Here is a 24747-nt window from a genome sequence, read left to right as displayed (position 1 = left end):
CTGACAGTAGCACTACAAGCAACAAAAACATAATCAAATTCATATTGCTGTTTCTCCTGACACAATGTGGACAGCCACTTATCTCCCTCCTCCAGCCCCTGGGTGGGGAACGTTATTCCGAGATGGGTTTTCCGCAACTTAAACAAGTGTTTAGCCTTTCAACTGTGTGGCTACTTGTGAGATGAGGGAATTATAATGTACCTGTTATTCATTGTGTTTAAAACTGTTCAGCACCTACTCTTATCTTCAGATAAACACTTTGATTTTTTTCATAATTTCTTCATTTTCAGAAGGAATGCTCTGCCAAAAGTTCAGTCGGCTGAAATGATAGCACTGCTTCAAAAAAAGGAAAACTTTGTGAGCAAGCAGAGTAATAGCCTCTTCATATAGGAAAATCATATGGGAAAATCAACAACACAAAATTACACGACTGGCCTCATACCTCTTTGTGTGTGTGAGTCAGGTGTGCGCTCTCTTGAGCATACACATACAGTTGAAGTCAGAAGTTTACATACACCTTAGCCAAATACATTTAAACCCCTTTTCACAATTCCTGACATTTAATCCTAGTAAAAATTCCCTGTCTTAGGTCAGTTAGGATCACCACTTTATTTTAAGAATGTGAAATGTCAGAATAATGGAAGAGAGAAATTTCAGCTTTTATTACTTTCATCACATTCCCAGTGGGTCAGAAGTTTACATACACTCAATTTGTAATTGGTAGCATTGCCTTTAAATTGTTTAACTTGGGTCAAACACTTTGGGTAGCCTTCCACAAGCTTCCCACAATAAGTTGGGTGAATTCCTCCTGACAGAGCTGGTGTAACCGAGTCAGGTTTGTTGGCCTCCTTGCTTGCACACACTTTAGTTCTACCCACAAATTGTCTATAAGATTGAGGTCAGGACTTTGTGATGGCCACTCCAATACTTTGATATTATTGTCCTTAAGCCATTTTGCCACAACTTTGGAAGTATGCTTGGGGTCATTGTCCATTTGGAAGACCCATTTGCGACCAAGCTTTAACTTCCTGACTGATGTCTTGAGATGTTGCTTCAATATATCCACATAATATTCCTTCTTCATAATGCCATCTATTTTGTGAAGGGCACCAGTCCCTCCTGTGGCAAAGAACCCCACAACATGATGCTGCCACCCCCGTGCTTCACGGTTGGGATGATGTTATTCGGCTTGCAAGCCTCCCCCTTTATCCCCAAAACATAATGATGTTCATTATGGCCAAACAGTTCTATTTTTATTTCATCAGACCAGAGGACATTTCCCCCAAAAAGTACAATCTTTGTCCCCATGTGCAGTTGCAAACCATAGTCTGGCTTTTAATGGAGGTTTGGAGCAGTGGCTTCTTCCTTGCTGAGCAGTCTTTCAGGTTATGTCAATAGAAGACTTGTTTTAATGTAGATATAGATACTTTTGTACCCGTTTCCTCCAGCATCTTCACAAGGCCCATTGCTGTTGTTCTGGAATTGATTTGCACTTTTCGCACCAAAGTAGGATCATCTCTAGGAGACAGAACGCGTCTCCTTCCGTAGCGGTATGACAGCTGCGTGGTCCCATAGTGTTTAAACTTGCGTACTATTGTTTGTACAGATGAACGTGGTACCTTCAGGCGTTTGGAAATTGCTCCCAAAGATGAACCAGACTTGTGGAGGTCTACAATTTTTATTCTGAGGTCTTGGCTGATTTCTTTTGATTTTCACATGATGTCAAGCAAAGAGGCACTGAGTTTGAAGGTAGGCTTTGAAATACATCCACAGGTACACCTCCAATTGACTCAAATTATGTCAATTAGCCTATAAGAAGCTTCTAAAGCATGACAATTTTCTGGAATATTCCAAGAAATGTAAAAGGCACAGTCAACCTAGTGTATGTAAACTTCTGACCCACTGGAATTGTGATAGAGAATTGTAAGTGCAATAATATGTCTGTAAGCAATTGTTGGAAAAATTACTTGTGTCATGCACAAAATAGATGTCCTAACCGACTTGCCAAAACTATAGTTTGTTAAGACATTTGTGGAGTGGTTGAAAAACGAGTTAATGACTCCAAGTGTATGTAAGCTTCCGACTTCAACTGTGTGTGTGTGTGTGTGTGTGTGTTAGCTCAATAACAGTCACACAAGCATTGCCCAGTGGTCCTTTCCGTGCTGAAAATACTAGCTGGTGTGTGTGTGTGTGTGTGTGTGTGTGTGTGTGTGTGTGTGTGTGTGTGTGTGTGTGTGTGTGTGTGTGTGTGCGCGCGCGAATGTTTGGAAAAGTACTCTAGAAAAGTTTGAAGCAATGCAACTTGAGTCTAACACAGGATGACCAAGCCCTGGAGCAAGGTGTGCTGACATTGACTTTAGTGGTATCTCTACCAAACAGCCTCTCTCCGCAAGGAAATAAGGGTCTGACGGAACAGATACATCATATCACGCCACAGACGTCTAAACCTGGACAGAGCCTCAGACAGATAAGTACAGACATAAATTGAGCTGAAACTCAACAAGCATCATCACCTTTCAAAAGGTCTCTTCACAGTTAAGGAGTCATGATCCGTTCGGAACGCTCATGGCAAGGCTTATTATTTACTATGGGGAGATAGATGAAGACCGTATGAACGCACTCAATGCATTACACACAGATGGTAGATATAAAGGGTTGCATATTAGATGACTAGGAGAAGATTTAACAATGTTTGTATGAGGTGATTCAATGCAAGGACGGGAGTGAATTATCCAGCGTTGTGTTCATCTCCACTGAGTGTGTGTGAGAAATGCATTGTGAATGGCAGGTGGGGTGGGAGGTGTGCACTAAGGTGTGTGTGAATGCACTCTAATTACAAAGTATTTCTCTCCTCTCTCATCAGAACAATTAAGAGCGTGTTGGCAAAACCAGCAATTCCTTCTGAATAGCAGATCAATAGACCGTCGTGTGTGTGTGTGTGTGTGTGTGTGTGCGTCAGCTCAATGCCAGCCACTGAATCATTGCCAAGTCGTCCTTTCCATGCTGAAAATACGAAGTGGTGTGTCTATGTATGTACAGTGTAGAGGTCAACCGATTTAAAATCGGCATGGCCGATTAATTAGGGCCGGTTTCAAGTTTCCATAACAATCGGTAATCAGCCTTTTTGGTCGCCAATAATGGCCGATTACATCGCAATCCACGAGGAAACTGAGTAGCAGGCTGACCACCTGTTACACGACTGCAGAGTCAAAAGGACCTTGTGGCTGCAAGGAGCCAAGGTAAGCTGCTATATAGCATTAAACTTCTTATAAAAAAACTATCAATCTTCACATAATCACTAGTTAACTACACATGATTGATGATATTACTAGGTTAACTAGCTTGTCCTGTGTTGCATATAATCAATCCGGTGCCTGTTCATTTATCATCGAATCACAGCCTACTTCAACGTCGCCAAACGGGTGATGATTTAACAAAATCGCATTCACCAAAAAAGCACAATCGCTGCACAAATGTACCTAACCATAAACACCAATGCCTTTCTTAAAATCAATACACAGAAGTATATATTTTTTAACCTGCATATTTCGTTAAAATAATTGTGTCACTTCTCTTGTGGTCAGTGCAAGCAGAGTCGGGGTATATGCAATGGAGCAAGGTACAGAGAGATCCTTGATGAGGTCCTGAGCTCTGGAGCAGGTTCTCAGATTGGGGGCAAAGGTTCACCTTCCAACAGGACAACACAGCCAAGACAACGCAGGAGTGGTTTTGGAACACGTCTCTAAATGTCCTTGAGCTGCCCAACCAGAGCCCGGAATTGAACCCGATCTAACATCTCTGGAAAGACTTGAAAATAGCTGTGCAGCAACGCTCCCAAACCAACCTGACAGAGCTTGAGAGCATCTGCAGAGAAGAATAGGAGAAACTCCCCAAATACAGGTGTGCCAAGCTTGTAGCGTCATACCCAAGAAGACTCGAGGCTGTCATCGCTGCCAAAGGTGCTTCAACAAAATACTGAGTAAAGGGTCTGAATACCTATGTAAAATGTGATATTTCAGTTGTTCTACAAACCTGTTTCTGCTTTGTCATTATGAGGTACTGTGTGTATATTGATGAGGGGGGAAACAACTATAGAATCAATTTTAGAATAAGGCTGTAACGTAACAAAAATGTGGAAAAAGTTAAGGGGTCTGAATACTTTCCAAATGCACTGTATGTGTGTCAGTGTGTCTGTGTGTGCGTAGGTGGCAAAGTGAGGCTAATCTCCTGGACATTAAGGCTCTTCAATCAACCTGTTTTACCATGGATGCATACTGAAATTACATAGTGGGACAAAAAAGTATTTAGTCAGCCACCAATTGTGCAAGTTCTCCCACTTAAAAAGATGAGGCCTGTAATTTTCATCATATGTACACTTCAACTATGACAAACAAAAAAAACAAAAAATCCAGAAAATCACATTGTAGGATTTTTAATGAATTTATTTGCAAATTATGGTGGAAAATAAGTATTTGGTCAATAACAAAAGTTTCTCAATGACAGAGGTCAAACGTTTTCTGTAAGTCTTCACAAGGTTCACACACACTGTTGCTGGTATTTTGGCCCATTCCTCCATGCAGATCTCCTCTAGAGCAGTGATATTTTGGGGCTGTTGCTGGGCAACACGGACTTTCAACTCCCTCCAAATATATTCTATGGGGTTGAGATCTGGAGACTGGCTAGGCCACTCCAGGACCTTGAAATGCTTCTTACGAAGCCACTCCTTCATTGTCCGGGCGGTGTGTTTGGGATCATTGTCATGCTGAAAGACCCAGCCACGTTTCATCTTCAATGCCCTTTGCTGATGGAAGGAGGTTTTCACTCAAAATCTCGCGATATTTGGCCCCATTCATTCTTTGCTTTACACGGATCAGTCGTCCTGGTCCCTTTGCAGAAAAACAGCCCCAAAGCATGATGTTTCCACCCCCATGCTTCACAGTAGGTATGGTGTTTGGATGAAACTCAGAATTCTTTGTCCTCCAAACACGACAAGTTGAGATTTTACCAAAAAGTTATATTTTGGTTTCATCTGACATTCTCCCAATCTTCTTCTGGATCATCCAAATGCTCTCTAGCAAACTTCAGATGGGCCTGGACATGTACTGGCTTAAGCAGGGGGACACGTCTGGCACTGCAGGATTTGAGTCCCTGGCGGCGTAGTGTGTTACTGATGGTAGGCCTTGTTACTTTGGTTCCAGCTCTCTGCAGGTCATTCACTAGGTAACCCCCGTGTGGTTCTGGGATTTTTGCTCACCATTCTTGTGATCATTTTGAACCCATGGGGTCAGATCTTGCGTGGAGCCCCAGATCGAGGGAGATTATCAGTGGTCTTGTACGTCTTCCATTTCCTAATAATTGCTCCCACAGTTGATTTATTCAAACCAGGCTGCTTACCTATTGCAGATTCAGTCTTCCCAGCCTGGTGCAAGTCTACAATTTTGTTTCTGGTGTCCTTTGACAGCTCTTTGGTCTTGGCCATAGTGGAGTTTGGAGTGTGACTGAGGTTGTGAACAGGTGTCTTTTATACTGATAAAAAGTTCAAACAGGTGCCATTAATACAGGTAATGAGTGGAGGACAGAGGAGCCTCTTAAAGAAGAAGTTACAGGTCTGTGAGAGCCAGAAATCTTGCTTGTTTGTAGGTGACCAAACACTTATTTTCCACCATAATTTGCAAATAAATTCATAAAAAATCCTACAATGTGATTTTCTGGATTTTGTTTTCTAATTTTGTCTGTCATAGTTGAAGTGTACCTATGATGAAAATTACAGGCCTCTCTCATCTTTTTTTAAGTGGGAGAACTTGCACAATTGGTGGCTGACTTTTTTGCCCCACTGTACCTGCCAGAGTCATGTTTCAGTTGCCTGACCACTCAAACTGAATTATTCCGCTGCTCTATCGTTCGCTACATACACTACATGCCCATACACTACATGCCTCATTCCAAAATCATGGGCATTAATATGGAGTTGGTCCCCCCTTTGCTGCAATAACAGCCTCCACTCTTCTGGACAGGCGTTCCACTAGATGTTGGAACATTTCTGCAGGTACTTGCTTCCATTTAAGCCACAAGAGCATTAGTGTTTGGCGATTAAGACTGGCTCGCAGTCGGCGTTCCAATTCATTCCAAAGGTGTTCGAGGAGGTTGAGGTCAGGGCTCTATGCAGGCCAGTCAAGTTCTTAAACACCGATCGCAACAAATGATTTCTGTATGAACCTCGCTTTGTGCACGGGGGCATTGCCATGCTGAAACAGGAAAGAGCCTTCCTGAAACTGTTTCCACAAAGTTGTAAGCACAGTTCCACTGGAACGAAGGGGTATAGCCCGAACCATGAAACAGCCCCAGATCATTATTCCTCCTCCACCAAACATGGCACTATGCATTCGGGCAGGTAGCTTTTTCCCAGCATTCGCCAAACCCAGATTTGCCCGTCAGACTGCCAGATGGTGAAGCGTGATTAAATCACTCCAGAGAACGCATTTCCACTGCTCAGAATCCAATGGTGTCGAGCTTTACACCACTCCAACCAAAACCTGGCATTGCGCATGGTAATCTTAGGCTTGAGTGTGGCTGTTCGGTCATGGAAACCCATTTCATGAAGCTCCCGACGAACAGTTCTTGGGCTGACGTTGCTTCCAGAGGAAGTTTGGAACTTGACAGTGAGTGTTGAAAACAGAGTGCTGAAACACGTCAGTCCCGTTCTGTGAACGCGTGTTGCCTACCACTTCATGGCTGAGCCGTTGTTGCTCCTAGATGTTTCCACTTCACAATAACAGCAATAGGTGTGACTGAAATAGCCGAATCCACTCATTTGAAGCGGTGTCCACATACACCATATTTTCACAAAAGTATGTCAATATGAGACCGCAATATTTGAAGTCGTTTGTGGTGAAGTCAAAACAAAAAAAGTAAATCAGCGATTGGATCATCTCTAACCAATCAGTATCAAAGCCATTTTCAAAACGCCACTTTACCCACGTGTGTTCTGGCTCTGGCCCAACCCATCGGTATCTGGGACCAATGATACGGTCTAGAACGGATTTCCATTCTAGAAATTGTCGGGGAGGTATTCAGCTCCAGACTCAGTGCGAGAAGAAATCAACATCCGTTGGCGTGGTAGTTTTGGGCCAGAGCAAGGAGTTTGGATAGCCAGGTAAATGTTTGAGAAACAGATATAACAACCTTTCACTGTGTTACCTTGGGCACACATTTAAACACTATTAGCAGCCCCAGTTGCCAGATTCAGACATATATAACACCACTGCTGGTATTCTGGGTTTTATGCTTCTTTCCATAAACATACGTAGGCTGTAGAGTGGTGTCATCTACCGCTGCACGCTCCTTCTGAGAGCCATTAGGAGAGGCAATAGTGCGCTCACGTGTGATATCATCAGAGGATGCCACAAGCGGGCTCAGTCCCATCCCTCTTTCCCATCTCTCCCTAACCACGTTTCCATCCAGTTATGAGTAAAGTCTCACCATATAGAAAAAAAACAAGACAGCTGTGATGGAAACAGGACGTGTCGGTATAATTTTATAAACGCAGACAGATAATTAATTTTATGTCAAACGAACAAATTATGTTAGAAATGGCTGTGAAAACACTTATGCGACATATTGATTTAATAACCATCATATCAGAGTAAACTTGGAGTCACGCGATGATATGGTGTGTGGTCCTCCCACTACAACTCAGGAAACCATGCGGTTTATTAGGCTACAGATGAAATAAGTTATGAAGGACTTCACTGGGTAGTGAAAGTGCACGGTGATGAGCTTCATGCTCCTTTCCAATAAATAGAGGGTCTTATTCTGGTTGCATGATGATCGATGCTTGACTGACGTTTCCAAATAAAAATATCCATAATAATCTCATCATGTAGACTAGCCTACCCGCACTGTATCTGGAGCTATTGTTGGCTAGAACACATTTGGAGTAGGCACATTTGCTATTTAACACAACAGTTGTGACAAAACGATCGGGAGAGTAAAAAATGTGATGGAAACACATCCGCAACAAGTCTGTTTGGTGGAAACAGACCTCTGGTGGGAAAATGCACATTTTCTTTATGCGGATTTTAGAATATTTGCATGAAAATCTGTCGCCAACTGAATGGAAACCTAGCTACAGCCTCGCTCCATCTCAGTCTGTTTTACATTTCAGTGTACAAATTAATGCATAGATGTTTTCACATATCCATCTATTTTTCTCACACAGGATCTTCATTTGTTGCTGAGAATTTTCCTGCAGGATTATTTTCATACTGTAGCAAACTGGCACATATTAAGATACATACCTTAGCTCACCCGCTCTAACACATGTCTAGCGCAACAAAAAGTTTTCCATCTCTCTCAAATTCTTCATTCTGCAAATCCCCTACAAACCCCCTAGTAGCCTTTACCTCTGAACTCATGTTTCTCACGCCTCTCCATTTCACCATTACTCAATCCCTCCCTCTCCATCACTATACCCACATTCTCTCGATTTTCTCAAGAGGGGACAGCAGAAGTGCATTTGGAAAGCATTCAGACTTCTTGAAATTAAGCTCAGGTGCATCCTGTTTCCTTTTATCATCCTTAAAGATGCTTCTACAACTTCATTGATTGGAGTTCACCTGTGGTAGATTAAATTGATTGGACATGATTTGGAAAGGCACACACTTGTCTATAAAGGTGGGAGAACCTTCCAAAAGGACAACCATCTCCGCAGCACTCCACCAATCAGGCCTTTATGTTATGGTAGAGTTCCCAGACGGAAGCCACTCCTCAGTAAAAATGCACGACAGCCCACTTGGAGTTTTCCAAAAGGCACCTCAAACGACGAGAAACTAGATGCTCTTGTTTGATTAAACCAAGATTGAACTCTTTGTCCTGAATGCCAAGTGTCACGTCTGGAGGAAACCTGGCACCCTCCCTTAGGTGAAGCATGGTGGTGGCCATCTAAGCTTGTAGCGTCATACCCAAGAAGACTCGAGGCTGTAAATCACTGCCAAAGTTGCTTCAACAAAGTACTGAGTAAAAGGTCTGAATACTTATGTAAATGTGATATTTCAGTTATTTTTGCTGTGTCATTATGGGGTATTGTGTGTAAATTGATGAGGGGGGAAAATTATGTAATCCATTTTAGAATAAGGCTGCAATGTAACAAAATGTGGAAAAATAAGAGGTTTTAATACTTTCCAAATGCACTGTATGGATATGGTACAAGATATAGATAGGTTTATATAAAGGAGGAGGATTAAGCGTTGTTGATATGCAGTAAGGATCTGTTCTGGGACAAACCTGCTTGTGTCAGACAAAGCAGACAGAAAGGCAGGAAACCGCTCCCTCCCTGGGAAAACAATCTCTACTCTGCTTTACCTTCAGTCTGTACACACACACACACACACACACACACACACCTGTAGTATGAAAAAGGTATTCAGGTCGTTTAGTGTTTGCCAAATGCCGGTGTGCACTCTGCCCTCCCTTCTTCGGTTTCCTCTCTCCACTTCCTCTTCATTAGTCTCCCAGAGCACAGCAGGGCATGGTGGGTGGACCTGCTCCACTACAGTCAGGACTAATTGAGTAATTGTGTGTTGCCTGCTCTGCATCGGTCAGAGCTATTGAAATAATTTAAGAGGAGCACCAAGGGTGACTGTTCTATTGTGATCTGAGACACAACCTCGGGTGAGAGCAGATGCAACCATGACTAAGTGCGCACACACACATACACAGCTATTTATGGAAATTGTGAGGACCAGAGGTGACAGTTTGCCTCTATCCTAGTGGAAGACCGTGAATTTTTCTATGGGAATCCTGATTTATTAGCACCCAGATTGCAGTTTCTATGGCTTTAAATAGATGTCAACAGTCTTTAGAAATTGTTTGATGTTTTTCTTTTGAGAAATTAAGAAGTAGTGCTGTTCTTTGTACGTGTCACTCTGAAGGTCTCTATAGTATTTTGGTGCGCGTGTTAATTTTCTTCGCTATTGGAAACTGTTTATCCAGTCTTAAATTGTATAGATTATTTACATTTTAGGACACAGAGGTTGGATTAGGAACGTTGTTTGAAATGTTTGGACCATTTTGGGGATATAAAGAAGGAATTAATCCAACAAAATGACAATTCATTGTGTCACAGACATTTGGGATTGCAAAAAGAAGATCTTCAAAAGGTAAGGCATTTATAATATCGTTATTTCTGACTTTTGTGTCGCACCTGCCCGGTTGAAAAATGATTTTCATGTGTTTGTATGCCGGGCGCTGTCCTCAGATAATCGCATGGTGTGCTTTCCCCATAAAGCCTTTTTGGAATGTGACAGTGGCTGGATTAACAAGAAGTTCAGCTTTATTTTGATGTATTACACTTATATTTTCGTGAATGTTGAATATTGATATTTCTGTAGTTTGAATGTGGCGCTCTGCAATTTCACCGGATGTTGTCAAATCTATCCCACTAACGGGATTGGCGCTTTAAGGGATCCCTAAGAGGTTTAAGCCTGAAGGCTAAAAACAGCCTTATAGCCATGTAGACTTTTTAGTGATACAGTATGTCATAAACCCTCAAAGTTCCATAATAGGGTGAAAATGGCAGCCATCTTGGTCAGGGAGAAATCCAAAACCAGTGTAATTGGAATGAATGGCAGTAGAGGCATAGGTGATGCATTTCCTGCTTTCACTTATGCAGGAAAATAAAAGTAAGACATGTGATGTAAAAAAGTAAGACAACCCCCCTTGGGTTGTGCCGTGGCGGAGATCTTTGTGGGCTATACTCAGCCTTGTCTCAGGATGGTAAGTTGGTGGTTGAAGATATCCCTCTAGTGGTGTGGGGGCTGTGCTTTGGCAAAGTGGGTGGGGTTATATCCTTCCTGTTTGGCCCTGTCCGGGGGTGTCCTCGGATGGGGCCACAGTGTCTCCTGACCCCTCCTGTCTCAGCCTCCAGTATTTATGCTGCAGTAGTTTATGTGTCGGGGGGCTGGGGTCAGTTTGTTATATCTGGAGTACTTCTCCTGTCCTATTCGGTGTCCTGTGTGAATCTAAGTGTGCGTTCTCTAATTCTCTCCTTCTCTCTTTCTTTCTCTCGGAGGACCTGAGCCCTAGGACCATGCCCCAGGACTACATGACATGATGACTCCTTGCGGTCCCCAGTCCACCTGGCCATGCTGCTGTTCCAGTTTCAACTGACCTGAGCCCTAGGACCATGCCCCAGGACTACCTGACATGATGACTCCTTGCTGTCCCCAGTCTACCTGGCCATGCTGCTGCTCCAGTTTCAACTTCCACCTGACTGTGCTGCTGCTCTAGTTTCAACTGTTCTGCCTTATTATTATTCGACCATGCTGGTCATTTATGAACATTGAACATCTTGGCCATGTTCTGTTATAATCTCCACCCGGCACAGCCAGAAGAGGACTGGCCACCCCACATAGCCTGGTTCCTCTCTAGGTTTCTTCCTAGGTATTGGCCTTTCTAGGGAGTTTTTCCTAGCCACCGTGCTTCTACACCTGCATTGCTTGCTGTTTGGGGTTTTAGGCTGGGTTTCTGTACAGCACTTTGAGATATCAGCTGATGTACGAAGGGCTATATAAATAAATGTGATTTGATTTGATTTGATGTAATGAAATTATAGTCAACCTAAAATATTGTCAAAAATCTAAATACAGTTTATACAGGTTTTATAGCAATTGTGTAAATAGACTAAAATTTATGTAAACAGACGATAAAATGTTTATTAGCTCTGAGTGCTATTATATGATACGATATTAGTACTTTTTGCATTTACAAACTTGTCTATAAACTGATTTGAGCCAGTGTACGGCTGTGTATTGACTGCATTGTTTGAATGGAATGTTGGCATATCGGCAGTTAATTTGAAAAATTAAAGCAACCATTCCTATAACAAACAAAAAAATGTCTGGCTAGCTAGCTAACACACATACAGTGCAGAAGAATACTTCACATTATTTTTTTTACACAATATCTTATCACAGTACTGGCAAACCATGGTTGACCAACTCCCTGACCAACATGGCTGACCTTTGGACAATCATAAGACACTTCATGTCCATCTTAGTATTCTAATTCCTAAATCTATGTATACACGTATATAGGTAGTTATCAAGAAAATGTCACAATATGGTGCAGAGAGTTTGATCTGGCTGCTGGGGGCAAGGAAATCCCCAGCTCCGCTAAAACCATTACTTCCGTAAGGCAGTACAGAAAACGTCAGTACAGAAAAAGTGGAGTTGCAATTCAATGGCTCAGAGACGAGATGTATGGGGCAGGGATGCCAGACAATCATGGATTACAAAGGGAAAAACAGCCATGTGGCAGACACCGGCGTCTTGCTACCGGACAAGCTAAATACCTTCTTTGCCCACTGAAGATAACACTGTGCCACCAACGCGGCCCGCTCCCAAGGACTGTGAGCTCTCATTCTCCGAGGCCGATGTGAGTAAGACATTTACAGTTGGATCCTAGTAAATTTACATTTAATCCTAGTAAAACGTCCCCGTTTTAGGTCAGTTAGGATCACAACTTTAAGAATGTGAAATGACAATAATAGTAGAGAATTATTTATTTCCGCTATAATTGGGTGAGTGAAGTTCACAAACTCAATTAGTATTTGGTAGCATTGCCTTTAATATGTTTAACTTGGGTCAAACATTTTGGGTAGCCTTCTACAAGCTTCCCACAATAAATTGGGTGAATTTTGGCCCATTCCTCCTGACAGAGCTGGTCTAACAGAGTCAGGTTTGTCGGCCTCCTTGCTTGCACACGCTTTTTCAGTTCTGCCCACATTTTTTACAGGATTGAGGTCAGGGCTTTGTGATGGCCACTCCAATATCTTGACTTTGTTGTCCTTAAAGCCATTTTGCCACAACTTTGGAAGTATGCTTGGGGTCATTGTCCATTCGGAGACCCATTTGTGACCAAGCTTTAACTTCCTGACTGATGTCTTGAGATGTTGCGTCAATATAACCCACAATTTTCCTGCCTCATGATGCCATCTATTTTGTGAAGTGCACTAGTCCCTCCTGCAGCAAAGCACCCCCACAACATGATGTTGCCACCCTTGTGCTTCACGGTTGGGATGATGTTCTTCGGCTTGCAAGCGTTCCCCTTTTTCCGCTAAACATAACGAAGGTCATTAAGGCCAAACAGTTCTATTTTTGTTTCATCAGACCAGAGGACATTTCTCCAAAAAGTACAATCTTTGTCCATGTGCAGTTGCAAACCATAGTCTGGCTTTTGTTATGGCAGTTTAGGAGCAGTGGCTTCTTCCTTGCTGAGCGGCCTTTCATGTTATGTCGATAGAAGACTCATTTTACTGTGGATATTGATACTTTTGTACCCGTTTCATCCAGCATCTTCACAATGTCCTTTGCTGTTGTTCTGGGATTGATTTACACTTTTCACACCAAAGTACATTCATCACTAGGAGACAGAACGCATCTCCTTCCTGAGCGGTATGACGGCTGCGTGGTACCATGATGTTTATACTTGCATACCATTGTTTGTTACAGATGAACGTGGTACCTTCAGGCGTTTGGAAATTGCTCCCAAGGATGAACCAGACTTGTGGAGGTCTACAATTTTTTGTCTCAGGTCTTGGCTGATTTCTTTTGATTTTCCCATGATGTCAAGCAAAGAGGTACTGAGTTTGAAGGTATGCCTTGAAATACATCTACACGTACACCTCCAATTGACTCAAATGATGTCAATTAGCCTAGGAAACTGTTTTATGGTCTCCTAACCAATTGTGCTATTATGTGGTGGGTTTTCGCGATAGTTGTAAAGTATTTGTACATAATGTTTCTGCAACCGTATCTTATGGCAGAAAAGAGCTTCTGGACATCAGGACAGCGATCACTCATCTCGGATTAGACAAAGATGTCTTCAACAACAACAGCAGCAGCAGCAGCAAGCAGGACTCACACGATATTCTCCAAACAACCCACAGGGCAGATGATCTCCGGATGTTTTCACTCACGAGACTCCCAGTTACACAACAAAATGTTCCTTTTGTTCCATAAAGATTATTTTTATACCCAAAATACCTCCGTTTGTTTGTCACGTTATGTTCAGAAATCCACAGGAAAGAGCGGTCACGACAACACAGATGTATATTCCAAATAATATCCAATGTCCACAGAAACATGTCATACGTTTTTTATAATCAATCCAAGTTCTTTTTTAAATATATATTCGATAATTTATCAGTGTGTGTAGCTTTTTTAATAACAGCGGGAGAAACAATGGCCGCTTTACTCAGTTGCGCAAAACTCACTCAGAGTCCCCACCTACCCACTCACGCAATGTGATCTTTCACGCTTATTTTTCTAAATAAAAGCCTGAAACTATGTCTAAAGACTGTTGAAGCCATAGAAAAAGGAATATGGTTGATATCCCTTTAAAAGGAGGATAGGCATGCATAGGAACAGAGAGGTTTCAAAAATAAGAGGCACTTCCTGATTGGATTTTCCTCAGGCTTTCGGCCTGCAATATCAGTTATGTTATACTCACAGACAATATTTTTTACAGTTTTGGGAAACTTTAGAGTGTTTTATATCCTAATCTGACAATTATATGCATATTCTAGTTTCTGGGGATGAGAAATAGGCAGTTTCAAATGGGTACATTTTTTTGCCAAAAACAAAAATACTGCCCCCTACACGCAAAAGGTTAAGTTTGCTGACGACACAACAGTGGAAGGCCTGATCACCGACAATGACGAGACAGCCTATAGGGAGGTCAGAGACCTGGCCGGGTGTTGACAGAATAACAACCTATCCCTCAATGTAACCAAGACTAAGGAGATGATTGTGGACGACAGGAAAAGGAGCACGTCCCCATTCTCATCGACGGGGCTGTAGTGGAGCAGGTTGAGCGCTTAAAATTCCTTGGTGTCCACATCAACAACAAACTAGATTGGTCCAAGACAGTCGTGAAGAGGGCACGACAAAGCCTATTCCCCCTCAGGAAACTAAAAAGACTTGGCATGGGTCCTGAGATCCTCAAAAGGTTCTACAGCTGCAACATCGAGAGCATCTGGTTGCATCACTGCCTGGTACGGCAATTGCCCTTCAGAGGGTAGTGCGTACGGCCCAGTACATCACTGGGGTAAAGCTGCCTGCCATCCAGGACCTCTACACCAAGCGGTGTCAGAGGAAGGCCCTTTCAAAGTCCCCAGCCACCCCAGTCATAGACTGTTCTCTCTACTACTGCATGGCAAGCAGTACCAGAGTGCCAAGTCTAAGACAAAAAGGCTTCTCAACAGTTTTTACCACCAAGTCATAAGACTCCCGAACAGGTAACCAATGGTTACCCGGACTATTTGCATTGTGTGCCTCCCCCAACCCCTCTTTTACGCTGCTGCTACTCTCGGTTTATCTTATATGCATAGTCACTTTAACTATACATTCATGTATATACTACCTCAATTGGCCCGACCAACCAGTGCTCCCGCACATTGGCTAACCCGGGTATCTGCATTGTGTCCCACCACCCGCCGACCCCTCTTTTTATGCTTCTGCTACTCTCTGTTCATCATATATGCATAGTCACTTTAACCATACCTACATGTACATACTACCTCAATAAGCCTGACTAACAGGTGTCTGTATATAGCCTTGCCACTCTTTTTTCAAATGTCTTTCTACTGTTTTATTTCTTTACTTACCCACACACACCTTTTTTTGGCACCATGGTTAGAGCCTGTAAGTAAGCATTTCACTGTAAGGTTTACACGTTGTATTCGGCGCACGTGACACAAACTTTGATTTGAGAAGCTTCTAAAGCCATGAAAATTTTCTGGAATTTTCCAAGCTGTGCCTTGAAAACGGGACATGGTTTCCAATGGTTTTAGCGGAGCTGGGGGACAAGGAGACCCCCAGCTCTGATAAAACCATTGAGAACCAGGCAAAACAATTGCTCTGTACCTTTTTATTGATATCTACCTATATTCATGGATTGCACCTACGTCACAACAGTTTTCTGAGTGTTCTCAGCCGGAGTGGCTGCCATATTGATGTCCGAAAGAGTAGTCGCTATTGCGAAATATACAGCTCACCTAAACTGAGGAATTTTTTTTATAAAATGTGTTTTCTGCATTATTATGCATTTTGCAAGACACTTCAACATTCTATGGCAGCCATGTTAGTCTCCATTAACATTACATCTGGAATACTTAAACAATGCTATGTAACTGAATGTCTCAAAATGGAACAATATTCAAGAAGGTGGCCTAACTCTCTCTCTCTCTCACACACACACACACACACACTCTTCTCCACCCCTCTCTTGGTGACAGAGTGTTGACTGCACCACATTTAGAGCGTGACGTCTCCCGGCATCGTCATGGCAACATCAGTTCCACCGCATGACAAGTATCGGCTTCTCTAGACCAGAGAGCTAACCGCTGCTTATTGGGAGTAATGCATATTTTCTCCATATGTGAACAATCATACAGGTGAGAACTACAGTAGACATTCTCTCGCTTAGTGACACACACTGTGTATGCGCACAGATGTAATACAACATTGATACAAAAGAGCCTTCAAGCGCTGCAAATCCCCCAACTTCTGCTTTCGGTATGTCTTTAGGTATTACACTGCACAAGCACACACAATCTCCTACATACAATAATCATACCAGCCAATCTGCAGTAGCCTTGTGTTGGAAGCACTCAAGTCAGACAGTTCCAATCCCTGAAATCAGTCAATCCACACCAAGGATTTTCCCTTTCAGCCTGGAAATAACACTGACAGTCTGACAGACTGCCACCAGATAGGGGAGATGCTGTATGAAGGAAAACAAGCATTCAAGATGTAGTAAATCCTGGTAAACAAGATACAAAATCCTGCCAGAAAGATGACACCTGTGGCCTTAGGAAAGAACACACCCTATAGTTAAATACACCTTCCACCTGCTTTGCAAAACAAACTACTAAGACTAACTGACAATCTGCTTTTGAAAACACACTTAGGCCTAATGCGCCTTTAGCTATTTCAGAATCCATTCTAAATAGAACAAGTATTGACATTCACATTGTTAGGCATCATTCAAATACATACATGAAGTTCAGTATTCCAAAAGCACTTTGAATACTAGATAATCCATCTAGAGACTTAAAAAGGCTAACACACACGTGTGAACCTCCCCCAAACTCTGAGCAAACAGCTGATCTGAGAGTTACAGTGCCTTCAGAAAGTATTCAAACCCCTGGACTTTTTCCACATTTTATTGTGTTACAGCTGAATTTAAAATGGGCCTACACACAATATGCCATAATGTCAAAGTGGAATTAATGTTTAGAACATTTTACAAATTAAATAAAAAGCTGAAATGTCTTGAGTCAATAGGTATTCAACACCTATGATATGGGCAAGCCTAAATAAGTTCAGGAGTAAAAATGTGCTTAACAGGTCACAATAATTTACATAGACTCACTCTGTGTGCAGTAATAGTGTTTAACATGTTTTTGAATGACTACCTACCTCATCTCTGTACCACACCTACAGTTATCTGTAAGGTTCTACAAATGTTTTCCAAAGCCTGACAAAGAAGAAGGGCGCCTATTGGTAGTGGTTTCTCCTTTAAAAGTTGCGTCATACTGCGGGACACCCTGCGTGCTGCAGCATTCTGTGGCACGTCATTCCATTCTTAACCATTTCTTCTGATAATGCAAGTTATTGCTAGTTTGACCACCAGAGGGGATCTTTGAGAAACATTTGATAATACCAATAGGGTGTACTAAAACCTTTTTTGTAATAACATAGTATATGGGATTGATTTTAGAAAATTTTGATTAATATTATGGAGTTTCCATTCAGAGAAATTGTCAGTTTGTAAATTCAGACCGTTTTGCTCTTGGAGAGCACACTGGACGTTCGGGCCGAGGAGTAGGGTTGATTTGAGCATTCTGGCCTTGCAACGGCAGTCAAGCACCCAAGCTAATGTTGGCTAGCTACTTCCAGACACAAATGAGACCACTAACCATTTTACTCACCCCAGCAGAGCTGGTAAGGCAGTTTTAGTGTTAACCAGAGCGTTGGTGACTGTAAATGTCCTGCTGGAAACAATTTAAATGACGCTTTTTTCCCGACGTTTACTGACACAGGCCATATTCAACGGGTGTTGAGCGGTCGTAAAGTAATTTTTCTGCGCTCTGGTACACTGAGTGCTCTGAAATCCGTGTAGAAGGTAGGCTTTTGTTGCGCGATGGATAACGATGCTTCGACGGAGGCTGTTGTCTATGTGTGCAGAGGGTCCCTGGTTCGGGCGAGGAGAGGGACGAAAGCAAAACTGTTACACGGGTACCATTTTAAAATCAGGGGAATCTCCTCTTTGTAATTATGTAAGTCTGGGCAGCGAGCGTGTTTGTCATCGATCGCTAGACCAGAAATAGTCCGAAGTTTATTTTTTCCCTACTTTTTCATTATGCAGACATAAGCACAGTTGACACCATCGAGGTGCGCATGTTTACTTTCTACACAAGTAGTTTTTTTCCAGTTTCGTCCGAGAAACAGATTGTAGTGGTACAATAAATATATATATTTTTAATGGCATTCTAAGCATCACTCCAGGTTCTGCGAACGTTCGACTCCATTAATTTGCTATGGGCTCCGTGCTAGTGTTCCAGTTTAGCCAACGTTCTTAATCCGTTTTTCAGCCTTCGGTGTATTTTGACTCGTTCTTTTGTCCAGTTTATAGATCGCCAGAGTGAAAAAGTACCCGAATGTCCATTGCGAAAGCACAACAACTATACCATTTAGCTAAGCTAAGAATGACGAGAATAATCAAGTCAATAAACGTTGGGTAGTTGGCCTATAGTTAATATAGTGGCAAGTTTGATGTATAACTACTAACGTTAGGTAGATAGCTAACATACCGGTACATACTGCTGTAATGATAGGAGGGGGGGGGGGGGGGGGGGGGGGGTTCACACCTAGCTCGGCTATTAGACTTTTCTTTAGTAAAGGTTGAATTGTCTATTGTTCAGCTATTAGCCCTCCTCCCCTACTTGATGTTCCCATCGCATTCCTTTCCCTCTTCCACACGTCATCATTCTACTCATGAGTGGCTCGCTTGTGAGCGTGTTGGCAGGATATGGCAGAAACTTCGGTTGTGCTTCAAGAATTCTGCATACAGTAGCATGTTTGTATGAAGGTGTGGTTATTCACAGGCAAATTGTTATATGCTTATGGAGGTACATTTGTCGAGAGCAAAACCTTTATTTTCAATAAAAAAGTTGTTCTGAAAGGAAAAATTTTCAGACACAAAGGAAGTCAAAGCGGACACCTACGAAGATGGCATCTCAGGTAAGCAGCAATGGGCTGTATTGACATTTCCTAAAAGTGACATCTGCTGCTTTAGATTGAATAATCTATAAAAAAAAAAATAAGCTGTTTCCTTTACTTTCAGAGAGCAAGCTGACCAAGGGGTCGAAAATGTAGATATTGCCAGATGTTCACTGTCCGAGGAACATGCCATGGAAGCTGTATTGCTGGCAAAAGTTTACATAACCAGAGGTAAATAAACTGTTCTGTGTTCTTTTTCTCCATCTCTGCCTGTCTTGTTGTACATGGAACCTGCCTCACTTGCATTAGTTTAAAAAAAACTTAAGATATCAGCTGCTAATTTTCAGATTTACACCACAAACACAGCCATTTTTCACTGGACTATCTGTTGCGGATTTGATTTCCCTGGGGGTTAGCCTTGCAATAACCAAGTGGTGAGACACATAGCCCTTTATATTTAAATTCTTCAGGTACACTCCGATAGGTGTCTGCGTCACATACCGTATCTTCTATTGACATGATCTTCTATTGTTTGTCTTCATGTGTCTGTTTTTCAGCATAAAGTACTTTGTAGCCACTTCGTGTGGACACCAGGTGAGACCACACACAATAAGTCTCTTCTTCACTTCATCCCGCTCTCCCTTCTCTCTAAATCCTCTAGGTTACATCAGTTGTTTTGGTGAACCCCTTCCACATCTGAAATGGCTGACACAGCATGATCATAGGTGAGATGTCACTTGGTCAGGTCAACAGGAAGTATTATTAACGAGATGCTATACATTGAAACAGACAGACGTATTAGTCCCAGAGTTAATGATCCAAGGTCAGTTTTGCATTTCACCTCCTGATGTAAGATGACTGACCGAGTTAGAATTGAAAAAACAAGGCTTAAATCATGCTCTCTCTCTATCCATTTGTCACTCATCTGCAGGTATGTTTTGATGTGAGAGAGGAAGCCAGCCCCATCACCACCTCACCTGTTCTTATGATAACCAGCTTTGGGCCGAAGGTTAGGAGACACTGCAATTGTGACGAACGCCGAGAATTTCAGGGTAGCACTAATTCATGAATCATATGCTGTCTGCCACTGTTCTTTCCCCTGTCTTCTACACCTCTTTCTTCCACATTTTATCATGCATACCATACAGTCGTGGCCAAAAGTTGAGAATGACAGAAATATTAATTTTCACAAAGTTTGCTGCCTCAGTGTCTTTAGATATTTTATCAGATGTTACTATGGAATACTGAAGTAAAATTACAAGCATTTCATAGGTGTCAAAGGCTGTTATTGACAATTACATGAACTTGATGCAAAGAGTCAATATTTGCAGTGTTGGCCCTTCTTTTTCAATAAACTTCTGGGTCACATCCTGACTGATGGCAGCCCATTCTTGCTTGGAGTTTGTGGGTTTTTCTTTGTCCACCCGCCTCTTGAGGTTTGACCACAAGTTCTCAATGGGATTAAGGTCTGGGGAGTTTCCTGGCCATGGACCCAAAATATCGATGTTTTGTTCCCCAAGCCACTTAGTTATCGCTTTTGCCTTACTAGCTAGCTGGCTAATGTTAGCTAGTCAGATAACTTGCTAAATAGCAATTTTCGTAAGTGAACTTTGACACACAAAAAAATGCACAAACGTTTGTCTCTACATTAACTAACATATTCCTCTCAAGTGTACAGTTTTTGCTTGACTTATGTTATAACTTACATTTGGTTCCACCGTAATGTTTTGTCAGCCATCTTTGTTGAAGAACGAAAGTGTAGCTCGCGTCAAAATTCGTCATTGGAACCACACGATATGATTGGTCATATAAAAACCTTGGGACCCAAATACATAACGAGTGCTCCAACTCCCCCTTGTGGTAGTCTGGAGCAATGAAGCAGTGACGCTGGGTACCTCAAAGTCCCGCAGTGCAAGCTTGCAACTTTTAAAGGAGGAACCACTGTAGGTCATTGAATATCCCTTTGAACATGTTGAAAGTTATTAATTACACTTTGGATAGAGTATCAATACATCCGGTCACTACAAAGCTACAGCATCCATGACAATAACCTAAAACAGAACACCAAATATACACTGGAGTTGCTTACCAAGACATTGAACCATCTTGAAAATCTATGGCAAGACTTGCAAATGGCTGTCTAGCAATGATCGACAACCAACTTGAAAGAGCTGGAAGATTTGTGCAAATATTGTACAATCCAGATGTGCAAAGCTCTTAGACTTTACTGGAAATTCTAACATGTTATCACTTTGCATTATGGGGTATTGTGTGTAGATGGGTGAAAAAATATATATACAGGACCAGTCAAACTTTGACACACCCACGCAGGAAATAACACATATGGAATCATGTAGTAACCAAAAAAAGTGTTAAACAATTTTGAGATTCTTCAAAGTAGCCACCCTTTGCCTACGTTGTACTATTCAACGGCTTCATCAATAAGTGCATCGAGGACGTCATCCCCATAGTGACTATGTACAAACCACAACCAGAATCCATGGATTACAAGCAACATTCGGACTGAGCTAAGGGGTAGAGCTGCCGCTTTCAAGGAGTGGGACGCTAACCCGGAAGCTTATAAGAAATCCTGCTCTGCCCTCCGATGAACAATCAAACAGGCAAAGCTTCAATACAGGACTAAGATCGAATCGTACTACCCCGGCTCCGACGCTCGTCGGATGTGGCAGGGCTTGCAAACTATTACAGACTAAAAAAGGGAAGCACAGCCGAGAGCTGCCCAGTGACACGAGCCTATCAGACGAGCTAAATAACTTCTTTGCTCGCTTCGAGGCAAGAAACACTGAAACATGCATGAGAGCATCAGCTGTTCAGGACAACAGTGGGATCACGCTCTCCGCGGCCAATGTGTGTAAAACCTTCAAACAGGTTAATATTCACAAGGCCGCTGAGCCAGACAGGTTACCAGGATGTCTACTCCGAACATGCGCTGACCAACTGGCAAGTGTCTTCACTGACATTTTCAACCTCTCTGTCTGAGTCTGTAATACCAACATGTTGTTTCAAGCCGGCCACCATAGTCCCTGTGCCCAAGAACACAAAGGTAACCCACCTAAAATGACTACCGACCCGTAGCAATGAAATGCTTTGAAAGGCTGGTCATGGCTCATTGCAACACCATTATCCCAGAAACCCTAGACCCACTCCAATTTGCATACCGCATCAACAGATCAATAGATGCAATCTCTACTGCAATCCCCACATAGACAAAAGGAACACCTGTGTGTGAATGCTATTCATTGACTACAGCTCAGCGTTCAACACCATAGTGCCCTCAAAGCTCATCATTAATCTAAGGATCCTGGGACTAAACACCTCCCTCTGCAACTGGATCCTGGACATCCTGACGGGCCGCCCCCAGGTAGTAAGGGTAGGTAACACATCTGCCACACTGATCCTCAACACAGGGGCCTCATGGTTGCGTGCTCAGTCCCATCCTGTACTCCCTTATTCACTCATGATTGATTGCACTGTCAGGCATGACACCATCATTAAGTTTGCCGATGACAACAGCGGTAGGCCTGATCACCGACAAGGATGAGACAGCCTATAGGGAGGTCAGAGAACTGACCATGTGGTGCAAGGACAACAACCTCTCCCTCAACGTAATGAAGACAAAGGAGATGATTGTGGACTACAGGAAAAGGAGGACCAAGCACGCCCCATTCTCATCGACGGGGCAGTAGTGGAGCAGATTGAGAGCTTCAAATTCCTTGGCGTCCACATCACCAACAAACTAACATGGTCCACTCACACCAAGCCAGAAGTACAAATTTGTATCGATATCTTCATGTTTCTTTCTTCCCTTCTCTTCCTTTTGCAGGACGTAACATATATGAAATGGATAACGTAGCAAACAATTGTGCACAATTTTCAGGGACCCATTTTGGCTCGTGAGCACTACTTTCAAAACTACTAGCTGAAATTAGGGTTGTGATCTTACCAGTATCACCATACTCAGCGGTACCGTGGTAAGGAAACAAAACATGAAGCAGACTTAATTTAGAGGAAAACAGTTCTAACATTGGAGACAAACAGCCTGATGCTATCACCCAGAATCACACATTTCCTTTCCAAGCCATGTTACATACACTAGGATTTTTTAAAGGACAAAATATTTAAGTCTGCTTTGTGTTTTCCTTTTTGCCATGGAAAAAAAAAAATTTGGGTATGGTAGTATCGCGATACTGGTACCGTGACAACCCTAGGTAAAATTAAACAAGATCTTTGGAGTGTCACTTTAAGCACCTTCTTTGTTTTCTCTTCTCCAGCAGCATAGTGGCAGAGGCTGTATTTCAAATTCCATAGCTCTTCAATGTACACTTTTATGTAAAACATACAACCATATAAAGATAGAATTTTCTGTCTCTCGTTTGCGGCGCTGTTGTCGTCCTCGTTTCGTGTTGATGAAGTCATGTCTGCTGGTTTAATGGGGTTTCAATATGCTTTGTATTCTACAACTATGGGCATTAAGATGTCATGTTCCAGTCAATGCAAGGTTGTCTCAGGTCGAGGACATCATAACCAAACCTTGAAGTGAGTTCTCAATAACTATGCATCTTTTGAATAAGGGCTATGACAGAAGAGTAACTTCCCATTTACCTGAGGGGAAAACAACAGCTAACTTTCTACTTTTGTAGCCATGTAGTGTATGTGGACACCTGCTCGAACCTCTCATTACAGAATTATGGGCATTAAAATGGAGTTGGTCCCCCCTTTGCTGCAATAACAGCCTCCACTCTTCTGGGAAGGCTTTCCACTAGATGTTGGAACATTGCTGCAGGGACTTGCTTCCATTCAGCCACAAGAGCATTCGTGAGGTCAGGCACTGATGTTGGGCGATTAGGCCTGGCTCACAGTCGGCGTTCCAATTCATCCCAAAGGTGTTTGATAGGGATGAGGTCAGGGCTCTGTGCAAGCCAGTCAAGCTCTTCCACACCATTCTCAAACCATTTCTGTATGGACCTCACTTTGTGCACGGGGGCATTGTCATGCTGAAACAGGAAAGGGTCTTCCCCAAACTGCTTCCACAAAGTTGTAAGCACAGAATCGTCAAGAAAGTCTTTGTATGCTATAGCGTTAAGATTTCCCTTCACTGGAACTAAGGGGCCTAGCACAAACCATGAAAAAACAGCACCAGACCATTATTCCTCCTCCACCAAACTTTACAGTCAACACTATGCATCCGAACAGGAAGCGTTCTCCTGGCATCCCCCAAATCCAGATTCGTCCGTCGGACTGTGAGGGGGTGAAGCGTGATTCATCACTCTAAAGAACGCGTTTCCACCACTCTAGAATCCAATGAAGGCGAGCTTTACACCACGCCAGTCGACGCTTGGCATTGTGCATGGTGATCTTAGGCTTGCTGGCGGCTCCTCGGCCATGAAACCCCATTTAACGAAGCTACCGACAAAGAGTTACTATGCTGAAGTTGCTTCTATCT

At 42.6% G+C, this 24747-nt stretch overlaps 1 protein-coding gene across 1 annotated transcript in view; it reads right to left on the bottom strand.

Annotated features, from left to right (window-relative positions):
• The window catches only part of cadps2 (Ca++-dependent secretion activator 2), a 268321-nt gene that overhangs the window by 223259 nt on the left and 20315 nt on the right, over positions 1-24747 (bottom strand).

Source organism: Oncorhynchus kisutch, linkage group LG10, assembly GCF_002021735.2.
Source record: "Oncorhynchus kisutch isolate 150728-3 linkage group LG10, Okis_V2, whole genome shotgun sequence".
Taxonomy (NCBI): domain Eukaryota; kingdom Metazoa; phylum Chordata; class Actinopteri; order Salmoniformes; family Salmonidae; genus Oncorhynchus; species Oncorhynchus kisutch.
Note: the sequence above shows the minus strand (reverse complement) of the source record. Positions and strands in the feature narration are given on the sequence as shown.